At 41.5% G+C, this 12,949-nt stretch overlaps 1 pseudogene; it reads left to right on the top strand.

Annotated features, from left to right (window-relative positions):
• Window positions 1-8,194: 8,194 nt before the first annotated feature.
• Window positions 8,195-8,312, top strand: LOC126163541 (5S ribosomal RNA; annotated as a pseudogene).
• The last annotated feature ends 4,637 nt before the right edge of the window (window positions 8,313-12,949 follow it).

A 12,949-nucleotide genomic window follows, 5' to 3' on the forward strand; every position in this document is an offset into this window, starting at 1 on the left:
AAGTGACAAAAGTGCGACCCTTCCGCAAAATTCTGCAGATTTCAATGCTGGGACATCAACAACTGTCTGCGAGCGAAACATTCAACCAACTCTTGTACCCTTGATGACTGCGCAACACAAACCCTTACGCCTCGCCTGGGCCCGTCAACACCGACACTGGACTCTTGATGTCAGGAAACATGTTGCCTGCTCTGACGAATTTCGTTTCAAATTGTATCGAGCGGATGGACGTGTACGGTTATGGAGACAATCTCAAGAATCCGTGGATCCTGCATGTCAGCAAGGGACTGTTCAAGCTGGTGGAGGCTCTGTAAAGGTGTGGGGGTGTGCATTTGGAGTGACATGGGACCACTGATAGGCATGGATACGACTCTGACAGGTGGCACATAAGTAAGCATCCTGTCTGATCACCTGCATCCACTCATGCCCATTGTGCATTTCGACAGACTTAGGCAATTTCGGCAAGAGAATGCGACAGCCCACACGTCCAGAATTTCTACACAGTGGCTCCAGGAGCACTCTTCTGAGTTTAAACACTTCCGCTGTTCACCAAACTCCGCAAACATGAACATTATTGACCGTATCTGGGATGCCTTGCAACGTGCTGTTCGGAAGAGATCTCCACCCCTCGTAATCTTACGGATTTATGGACAGCCCTGCACGATTCGTGGTGTCAGTTCCCTGCAGCACTACTTCAGACGTTAGTCGAGTCCATGTCACGTCTTGTTTCGGCACTTCTTCGTGCTCGCGAGGCCCCTACACGGTATTAGGCACGTGTACCAGTTCCTTTGGCTCTTCAGTGTACATTATTATTCGATGCATAGCTTAGTAGCTCTCTTCCCCATTGCTACTATGAAACCTATTCCCTAGTGGAGGTATCCATTAGTCTTCCCAAATATTTGTAGCTTCTTAAGGATTTTATTTCTCCTTCCTCACCGTAAATTTTCATCGAATCCTATTCTATAAATATACAGTCATAGCGCCACTTGAAGTTGCTATTAACTTATTTTAGTCATATGTAGGTTCAAATGGTTCAAATGGCTCTGAGCACTATGGGACTTATCATCTATGGTCATCAGTCCCCTAGAACTTAGAACTACTTAAACCTAACTAACCTAAGGACATCACACAACACCCAGCCATCACGAGGCAGAGAAAATCCCTGACCCCGCCGGGAATCGAACCCGGGAACCCGGGCGTGGGAAGCGAGAACGCTACCGCACGACCACGAGCTGCGGGCAGTCATATGTAGGTTTTTATACATTACTTATTATATTGCTTATGTGCACTTACATTTTTGTCTGTACCTTATGACCCCTATAGTTGTTTACGGTTTTGTTCTATTGTTTTATCGTACTTTCACCCGCCACCTTGAGGCCAACATCAAGAAATGAATGTCATTGCTGATTAGCTCCAGTTCTGGTATGATGTCTGCACTTGTTGTTTGACTTCTTTATACCATTTTTATAGGCACTATGAACCACAAATAAGAACTTACGAGCTCTTATGGTATGAATGGATTTATTAGTGTGTTATTTATTGCTCTTGTATTATTTCAGGACCACAGCAATATGTTGCATGGATTTTATTTTTCACACTGAGAAATAACGCGGTAGTTCCAAGTATGTACCACTTTTTATCTTTAAATTTTTTAAACTTCTCGTCCTCTATTTTAATTCTCTGATCTAACTCCTACATATTTATGGTACATTTTCTTTACTGCCTTCTGAAGAAGGGCACCTTTTATCCAACTTGTTGCTGATTGTTTCGGTATATACAACTACAGTTGCTGAAGATGGATAAAGTACTAAACACACACTTCGACTTGTGCAGATTTATTCCCAAACCCGAATTTCTTCGCCCCTCTTCAAGTTTTTCGGCACGTCTGTCCCATATCCTCTTCACCTTGTGTAAACATTACCCGGTCATTAGAAAATAAAAGAGAATGGGGAGTACCTTCTCCAACCTATTTTCACGCCTGAACATTTTTGTACCAGCCACTTAGTGCCTGTTCCAGATAACTGTTGAACAATGTAAGGCACCTTCCACAACCTTGTTTTAGACGTTCGTCAACTAAAATGCTTCATGTAACCCACGTTCCCGAAATAAGTTATTATTTTCGTATTCTTGTATAACTTTTTAACAAGGCTGCTCCATTTTCAGACACGTTAACCTTTCTCATTGCTTCCCATAATTTTGTATTTAGAACACTGTCATAGGCTTTCTGCTGATACAAAGCGGTCATGTATACCCTTCTATTTCTATCTCTGCTTTTTTTTTCCAATAACTGTCTGCGACAGTAAATGTTATCATGGCATCATCGTCCTTGCCTATAACAACTTCGCTCTTCACTTAAAGTCGAAACATCCATTCCTATTTTCTTATTAAAAATACAAGAAAAAATCCAGCTCTTGCTGGATAACACCTATTCCATTATAATTTTTGCGTACACACTTTCCAACTTTTTTAATACATCGAGGGATATTTATACTCCACTTCACTTGTAACAAGTCTGTATTTACATACAGGCTGAACCAGAACTCCACAGACAAAATTTCGAAGGTTTTTCAGAGACATTTTCTGAGCAGTCATTTAGCTTCCTATCTCTACTACACTTGAAAATATCTGCATAACATCGAAAATTTCAACGGCACCTACTGTGTGTCTTGTTTGGAAACAGCTGTTCCATTCATTCACGGTACCTGTCGACAACAGCAAAGCCCACTTCACACTTCGACCTCAAACTTACATTCAGTACTGCTCCATTTTGTCTCGTACTTTTTTTCTGGTTGCGTTAGTTGTTCGTTAACAGTTAGCACGATTAGGTTTTTTTGACGGTGAAGCCTCGTCCACGGGTTTACTGAATATAATGAAACAGCGGCAAACTGACGTTGTGCTGAGATGTTCTCTCATCGACGGAAATCTCATTACATTACTTTTGCATCTGTTCGAAGGTTACTGCGTTATTCTGTGTTGCGTTGCTATATTTCCGACTACTCATTTAAGTCCCCGAGTACGTCTGTCTTTTCCCTACGAGCTATATTGACGTAATACGATAAACTGACAGTTTCAAGACGGTACTCGTATTGTAATCTCCCCACTACATTTTTACCTGTCTGAAATTTAGCCCAGATTTACCTCCCACTCTTTAAAAGTCTACATATTACCAAGACTGTGTACCAACAAACTGTTATCCAACTTAAACTCCATGCTAACCGTTGACTAAACAGATCTCAATTTCAATTGAAAACTTACGTGAATGCAGCTTGTTTTTGGCATTAAATGCGCAACGGAAGTAAAACAATTATCTGGCCCTAATCAAAATTTCCACTTACCTCGCGTCTTGGCAACATTATTGCAGATTTATTGATAGCACAGCAGGAAACAGCAAGCAGATAGCGGCTAAGCTAGATTTCTACTTCTAAATAAAATTTCCAAACTATATTCAAACTGTTAGATGTGATAATGCGTAATGAAAACGGTGGGATGGGGAGAGTAACTACTCCTATGAAACGATATTCCAAGACAACGATTTTAGAATGAAGTATGTATTCGCGTGATCTCCAGTCATAACATTCGTATGAACAATATTATGCTTAACAAAGCGAGCAATGATTTAAAAAGGGTACAATATTAACAGAAAATTTCTTCAAAAACCAAACAGCTTAATCAGTTAATATCTTAATGCACGTCTCAGGGAAGGGGGGGTCGTCTTTCTCTCAGCTCTGAGAAAGTTAACTAGCTGACAATAATCATTCCTAGTTGCGCAGTGCTGCAGTCTTACCTCAGTCTGCTTCCCTTTAAAAATAACATTATTTAAAAATGAAGATGAAATGGGAGATATGATACTGTATGAAGAGTTTGACAGAGCACTGAAAGACCTAAGTCGAAACGAGGACCCGGGATTAGACAACATTCCATTAGAACTACTAACAGCCTTGGGAGAGCCAGTCCTGACAAAACTCTACCATCTAGTGAGCAAAATGTATGAGACAGGCGAAATACCCTTAGACTTCAAGAATAATGTAATAATTCCAATCCCAAAGAAAGAAGGTGTTGACAGATGTGAAAACTACCGAACTATCGGATTAATAAGTCAGGGCTGCAAAATACTAATCCGAATTCTTTACAGATGAATGGAAAAACTAGTAGAAGGCGACCTCGGGGAAGATCAGTTTGGATTACGTAGAAATATTGGAACACGTGAGGCAATACTGACCTTACGACTTATCTTAGAAGCTAGATTAAGAAAAGGCAAACCTACATTTCTAGCATTTGTAGACCTAGAGAAAGCTTTTGACAATGTTGACTGGAATACTCTCTTTCAAATTCTGAAGGTGGCAGGGGTAAAATTACAGGGAGTGAAAGGCTATTTACAATTTGTACAGAAACCAGATGGCAGTTATAAGAGTCGAGGGACATGAAAGGGAAGCAGTGGTTGGGAAGGGAGTGAGACAGGGTTGTAGCCTATCTCCGATGTTATTCAATCTGTATATTGAGCAAGCAATAAAGGCAAAAAAAGAAAAATTCGGAGTAATTATTAAAATCCATGGAGAAGAAATAAAAACTTTACGGTTCGCCGATGACACTGTAATTCTGTCAGACAGCAAAGGACTTGGAAGAGCTGTTGAACGGAATGGACAGTGTCTTGAAAGGAGGATATAAGATGAACATCAACAAAAGCAAAACGAGGATAATGGAATGTAGTCGAATTAAGTCGGGTGATACTCACGGAATTATATTAGGAAATGAGACACTTAAAGTACTAAAGGAGTTTTGCTATTTGGGGAGCAAAATAACTGATGATGGTCGAAGCAGAGGGGATATAAAACGTAGACTGGCAATGACAAGGTAATCGTTTCTGAAGAAGAGAAATTTGTTAACATCGAGTATAGATTTAAGTGTCAGGAAGTCGTTTCTGAAAGTATTTGTATGGAGTGTAGCCATGAATGGAAGTGAAACATGGACGATAAATAGTTCGGACAAGAAGAGAATAGAAGCTTTCGAAATGTGGTGCTACAGAAGAATGCTGAAGCTTAGATGGGTAGATCACATAACTAATGAGGAGGTATTGAATAGAATTGGGGAGAAGAGGAGTTTGTGGTACAACTTGACTAGAAGAAGGGATCGGTTGGTAGGACATGTTCTGAGGCATCAAGGCATCACCATTTAGTATTGGAGGGCAGCGTGGAGGGTAAAAATCGTAGAGGGAGACCAAGAGATAAATACACTAAGCAGATTCAGAAGGATGTAGGTTGCAGTACGTACTGGGAGATGAAGAAACTTGCACAGGATAGGGCAGCATTGAGAGCTGCATCAAACCAGTCTCAGGACTGAAGACCACAACAACAACATTCTTTTCGCCTTCCAATATATACATCGTATTCATCGTTGCAGTCCTTTACAATAAATCCTTATTCATCTAACAAATACCATCACAAATCAAGACGGCACTAGTGAATACGGCCGTCAACTACCACACTTCAGCTAACAATGTGTCAGACAGCGCAGAAGCGAAGACTGTGCCACGGCAAGACCAAAGATTGTTTTAACAGTAACGTAACTATATCTCTCTCTGATACGCGCATCAATAACATACAAAAATGAAAATGACATGACCACGTTACAGCACGTAGAAATTAGTCCACGAAATTGAGCCCTCAGTAATCAAAAAACTGTGACTTTGTTTATGGAACATCTCATATACACCAGCATTGTTTCACCGCTGAATATCAAGTTCTCCCTCCCGTCCCTTCTTGAACACGTACGCGCTTTATTATAATCACGTTCATATGAGTAAATTACCAGCAAACCACGGTTCTGTCCATCGATGAAGGATCTGGTATCTTCTAATTCACTCATCTTTTCAACAGGTTCTGTCGTGAGGAAACTGCAGTTTTACTATGTTTTTATGGCCATCTTCATAGTAATTGTTACAGATCAATCATTATTATTTTCCGTCGTACGTATACCGCAATTTAAACTGCAGTAAGCTCAAGACGAAAAAAAGATAAAATGCCAGTCTTTAGAAAAGTGAAATAGGATACGTTCAGTCCACTTTACTATCCTATGATAAATTACACTAAGGTCACTGAAACACTGGAAAGAATACGAGTGTTAGTTAGATAGATTTGGTAGCGCACAACGACATTGAAAGGCGAGAGTCTGAATTCTGTTTGCTTTCCTAGGACTGATCGCCCAGCATCATCTCATGAAAGAGGAAAATTTTAAGAGAATTTATGCTCAGGGCGGTTCGTTAAGTAGACTGCTCCCATCACCAAAGCTCTTACTAATGGGTAGGTCCAATAAATAAAATGATTATTCTTCTGCCCAACTGATAACTAGTGAGACCCATTATCTTTTCTGGACTGACATGGGACGAGAAGGTGACGTCACGGATGAGGCATTAATGTTCAGTCCCTTAAGTCATTCTTTAAGCTTTACCATTTCTCTTTCCGAAGAACACACATGGATGTCGTTCGTACTATTACGAATACTTTGGAGTATTTACATGACTGTGAATAGAAAGTGGTATTGTGCGATGTGTCTAAGGAGGAGCAAGGTTTATTGCAAGGTTCGTTAATCATGAATGAGAAATCGTTTTGTGAAGTACAGGAGTTCTCATAGATATGCTTTCCAAAACAAAACAAAACAAAATCTGTTAACCATATGTCATTGACGGGAACAATAAGGATACGCTACGTAACATTCAAACGCGTTCTGTTACAAATTACAGCATAAATGCTGCGTTAATACACATTTGGAGAAAGATATTCAGGAAACTCGAATTTAATCATAAGCAAAGTCTGTCACATTTTCAAGAAGAGGAAAGCAATGTAGCAGATGGGACGAAGATTCACCTACATATGGAAGAAAGAAGAAACAGTCAGTATTTACGTCTGTGGTCTGCTACCATTGATATGACCAGAGAACAACCAAAGGTACCACGAGTGTGCATCGATTATGTGTCCACGACAGACATGTAAAAGTATAAAACATGTAGACATAGGAAACGAAAGGAAATTTCCTACCCAAATAGGTATGAATTAGGTTCAGAGTTGCGCGTTCTAAATATGAACTGCAATATCAACAGTAGTGATACCATGTAGAACATAGTATCGATCATCCTCACAGAATCCAGTTAAGTACTGTTAGCTCCTCCGATTCTACGGACCCATGACAGTCCAAGTTTTCAAAAGTCTGAAGGACGGAAAAATATTCTTTATTTTAATTATTATTATAAATAAATAATCTTCACGAGTGTTTTTATTTTAATTATTGGTTTAACTATTGGTTTTAGTTGGTTTAGCTTAATTACTTATTTTCTTTTATCTTTACTCTCCTGAAAACCTGGAAAATATAAATATTTTCTTTTAAATACCATAGGAGAGCAAGAGATGTATTCCGGAGCGGCGATCTCCTGAAAATTCCTCGTCGGTATCTGCTCCACCTGAAAGCTCTAAAACCTTAACTCGCTACGCAGAGTTGTTTGATGAGTCTGGATGATAGGTCCAACAATTTATCAAGTTAAAGTTTATTAATTCGGAGATAATCCCTCGACGAATTCTGCCCGTGGTAAGTGCAGGTTTGCACTATCGTTCCAAACTTCATCTCCGAGCGATCTACGTCTCGTAATATCTGTACCGTGATAATTAACTAATTTTGGTATGGAAATATACTCACCTTGAATACTTGATGTTAGTTATTGGATTTTATTTTTGTGCAAAAATCTATTTGAACATTTACTTTATACTGTAACGTCGTCTCACAAGAATACAATCCCTCTCCTCGTCTCACATGTCCGATCTCTCCATTTCCTTCACAAACAGTGTACAAAAAAGATCTTTGGTTCGGTAAGACACAGAGATGCGTCCGATTCTCACAATCGCTATATGCCGTTCACAGCAATATCAATTCGTCGCACCCAAATTAAGAGTTTTGGATGGACCGAAAGTCAATTCAATTACGATACACAGGGTGTTCCCGGAAGAAAGTGCAAAAATTTAATAGGACAGAGGACATTCCACTGAACAATTCGAGGTAGGGAACCTGAGGTCGGAGAAGCCAGCTTAAGGAGACAATAGAAACGAAATCACATTACTGTGTACTCTTTTATTTGCATTAGTTACAGTTACCTGAAAATACCATCATTGGCACAATTGACGTATCATTTGTACTGCATCTTACAAAATTTTCCAACGGCCTTGCCGCAGTGGTAACACAGGTTCCCGTCAGATCACCGAAGTTAAGCGCTGTCGGGCTGGGATAGCACTTGGGTGGGTGATCATCCGGTCTGCCGAGCGCTGTTGGCAAGCGGGGTGCACTCGGCCCTTGTGAGGCAAACTGAGGAGCTACTTGACTGAGAAGTAGCGGCTTCGGTCTCGGAAACTGACATTAGGCCGGGAAAGCGGTGTGCTGACCATATGCCCCTCCATATCCGCATCGAATGACGCCTATGGGCCGAGTATGACACGACGGCCGGTCGGTACCGTTGGGGGTTCATGACCTGTTCGGGAGGAGAGAGAGTTTTACGAAATTTGCTGAAACTGACGGCAATCAACCTCAATGCAAGCGTGACTCGGTGAACGAGATTCTGATGCATGCCGACAAATATCCCTTGTGTGTTTCGAATCACATCACAGGCAGCTACAATTTTGGCAACTAATTCCATCTCCGTATCCACTGGGGCCTCATCCACGAGTGGCTTTGGATATCCTCATAGGAAATAATCAAGGGGATTCAGTTTAGTTGACGTCATAGGCCATGGAATAGGACCTCCCCTTCGAATCCAGCAACCAGAAAATACATCACTGAGATGGTTGCGGACGTCCACACTGAAGTGAGGCGTGGACCGTCATGTTGTATGCACATCCTCTGACAAACAGCCAAGGGTACGTTCTCCAACAACCCAGGTGAAGCTCTTTGGACCGACCTCAAGTACAGGTGGCCATTCAGACGGCCAGGTAGAAGATACGGCACAGTGATACTGTCGCCTATAATGCTAGCCCAGATATTCACGGCAAAATGTACTTGACGACGTGACTCTAAAACAGCGTGAGGGTTTTCCTCACCCCACACATGGCTGTTCCTGTTGTTCGAAATACCATCACGATCAAATGAGGCTTCGTCAATAAAGAGCACGACTAGGTACAAATCTGGTCTATCAGTCCATTGTTGGAGTAACCACTGACACAATGCGACCCTTAGTGCAAAGTCAGTCACAAGCATTGCATGGACACGTTGTGGGTGATGTGGGTGTTTCTTCTTTCAAATATATCTTATATTTACGTGTTATGCTTAACACACTAATCAGCATTGCTGGCCATTGTGGCCGAGCGGTTCTAGTCGCTTCAGTCTGGAACCGCTCGACTGCTACAGTCGCAGGTTCGAATCCGAGCCTCGGGTATGGATGTGCGTATTGTCCTTAGGTTAGTTAGATATAAGTAGTTCTACGTTCTAGGGGACTGATGACCTCAGGATGTTAAGTCTCTTAGTGCTCAGAGCCATTTGAACCATTTGAAGTAATCAGCATTAATGTAGTCTTACACATGATTGAAAACAGTCTAAGTTCGGATAGTTCTTCGGTTTCACGCCTGTGCATAGTATGTTGGTAGCACTTCGTCGCCTTGGCCCTTATACTGTGTAGCAGACTTTAAAGCTGCGCGGATCAGTATAACGAAAAGACGAGGGTTCTCGCTCGTTTTGTCCACGACTGTACATCCCCATATACAGGGTTATTACAAATGACTGAAGCGATATCACAGCTCTACAATAACTTTATTATTTGAGATATTTTCACAATGCTTTGCACACATATACAAAAACTCAAAAAGTTTTTTTAGGCATTCACAAATGTTCGATATGTGCCCCTTTAGTGATTCGGCAGACATCAAGCCGATAATCAAGTTCTTCCCACACTCGGCGCAGTATATTCCCATCAATGAGTTCGAAAGCATCGTTGATGCGAGCTCGCAGTTCTGGCACGTTTCTTGGTAGAGGAGGTTTAAACACTGAATCTTTCACATAACCCCACAGAAAGAAATCGCATAGTGTTAAGTCGGGAAAGCGTGGAGGCCATGACATGAATTGCTGATCATGATCTCCACGACGACCGATCCATCGGTTTTCCAATCTCCTGTTTAAGAAATGCCGAACATCATGATGGAAGTGCAGTGCAGCACCATCCTGTTGAAAGATGAAGTCGGCGCTGTCGGTCTCCAGTTGTGGCATGAGCCAATTTTCCAGCAAGTCCAGATACACGTGTCCTGTAACGTTTTTTTCACAGAAGAAAAAGGGGCTGTAAACTTTAAACCGTGAGATTGCACAAAACACGTTAACTTTTGGTGAATTGCGAATTTGCTGCACGAATGCGTGAGGATTCTCTACCGCCCAGCTTCGCACATTGTGTCTGTTCACTTCACCATTAAGAAAAAATGTTGCTTCATCACTGAAAACAAGTTTCGCACTGAACGCATCCTCTTCCATGAGCTGTTGCAACCGCGCCGAAAATTCAAAGCGTTTGACTTTGTCATCGGGTGTCAGAGCTTGTAGCAATTGTAAACGATAAGGCTTCTGCTTTAGCCTTTTCCAAACCGTCGGCTGTGGTACGTTTAGCTCCCCGCTTGCTTTATTCGTCGACTTCCGCGGGCTACGCGTGAAACTTGCCCGCACGCGTTCAACTGTTTCTTCGCTCACTGCAGGCCGACCCGTTGATTTCCCTTACAGAGGCATCCAGAAGCTTTAAACTGCGCATACCATCGCCGAATGGAGTTGGCAGTTGGTGGATCTTTGTTGAACTTCGTCCTGAAGTGTCGTTGCACTGTTATGACTGACTGATGTGAGTGCATTTCAAGCACGACATACGCTTTCTCTGCTCCTGTCGCCATTTTGTCTCACTGCGCTCTCGAGCGCTCTGGCGGCAGAAACCTGAAGTGCGGCTTCAGCCGAACAAAACTTTATGAGTTTTTCTACGTATCTGTAGTGTGTCGTGACCATATGTCAATGAATGGAGCTACAGTGAATTTATGAAATCGCTTCAATCATTTGTAATAGCCCCGTACAAGGTGCATTCCACTGGGTTCTGGGAAACTGTACGAGTACTGATCCATCGTACTGTACTCTACGTCTCTGAAGAACACTGAGTAATCGGTGGGTCCGTCGTTGATTCATAGTACGTATTGTCATGGGACAACGTAAACACGATACAACAGAGCCACATTGTGGTAAACAAATCCCACATCATGACCTCATAGTAATCAGGCTCGTCCTCCTTGTTTCCTTGCAGAAAATAAAGAATGTACACTTAAATAAACAGCACAGTACGTGTAAAATAAGTCCGCCCGATTAGCCATGCGGTCTAACGCACTGCTTTCCGGGCGGGAAGGCGTGCTGGTCCCCGGTTCGAATCTGCACGGCGGATTAGTGTCGAGGTCCGGTGTGCCGGCCACTCTGTGGATGGTTTTTAAGGCAGTTTTCCATCTGCCTCGGCGAATGCGGGCTGGTTCCCTTTACTCCGCCTATTACACTATGTCGGCGATTGCTGCGCAAACACTTTCTCCACGTAGACGTACACCATAATTACTCTGGCACGCACCTAAATCGCTCCAGTCAAATGCCAGGATGGTTCCTTTCAAAGAGCACTGCCGACTTCCTTCTCCGTCCTTCCCTAATCCGATGAGACCAATAACCTCGCAGTTTGATCTCTTCCCCCAAACAACCCAACGCAACCCCTCTACCACGGAAACCTTGGGGTTACACTCGTCTGGTGTGTAGGCCTATTTTCGCTTCTCTGTCCCTTTTTTATTTATTTATTTGCTTTGTTTCTATTTCTTATTCTTATTATTCGCGTAACAACTCATATATTAAATGAAATCTGTTACTACGAAAAGAGACTCGAAATACCTTTTAGTGGTGCTGTGCTACGCCTTTCTTTGATCATTAATTTTCAACAAAAGAAAATGTATTATGTTCCTATTATTCTGTATCTGGCTTTCTATTAAAGCAGTTATATTACGCAATGATTGTTCCGCATCATAATTTTGCAGTGGATTTTTGTTAACAGTAAAACAACAATAAGTACCACGGCTAACCCGAGAACATGAGACTATTATCGGAGAAAAATAATGTTTTTACTATAAGGTTGCCAGACCAGAACTACGCACAGCAAGATTTCTCTCATGTGATGCAAATAAATTATCTCTTTTCACTATTAGTATTATATTATCAGCAGCCCGCGTCAGCCTGTAAAACACATCATAAAATCTGCTGCTCTGCTCTGCAACTTCGAAAGCTGAAAGAAATAATTTTTTACTTCACTATTACCTGACCGCTTCTTTGCGGTATGATAGGTTTCATTTACTGCAATTTAAATGAACCGCGTCAGCGGCTGGCTCGTTCGTAGCGCCGCTTTGCACCACGAATAATATTTAAACAACTGAAAATGTCTTAAAGGGATGGGATAAAATACCAGGCAAGCTTGACATGAATCATAATGCAAGGTTTCACGAAATAACTCTATTCAAACATTTAAACAATTTGAGTAGTACACACCTTTTTAACAATCTTGCCTAATGGCATCCCTCTTACAAACTTAACAAAAGAATGCTACGCTAGCATACAATATCACTTCACAGGCTATCCTTCTCACGTAACTCCAAGAAGAAGACAGAGAAATTAATGTTCGTTATGTATTATTTATACTAGTCACATATTCTCATCTTTGATATTTATCGTCTGTGGCGGTTTCATTACTCGCCGACACAGATATTATCTAAAATAAATAATAAAAAAAGTACATAATTTTATACAATAACAAAATATGATACACCATGTTTTTCTCTTTAACACATAATATGTCTTTTACTAAGAGACGTTACAAACCCAACGCAACCCCTCTACCACGGAAACCTTGGGGTTACACTCGTCTGGTGTGAGACGTTCCCGGGGGCGT

The sequence above is a fragment of the Schistocerca cancellata genome, chromosome 2, assembly GCF_023864275.1.
Source record: "Schistocerca cancellata isolate TAMUIC-IGC-003103 chromosome 2, iqSchCanc2.1, whole genome shotgun sequence".
NCBI classification, from domain to species: Eukaryota; Metazoa; Arthropoda; class Insecta; order Orthoptera; family Acrididae; genus Schistocerca; species Schistocerca cancellata.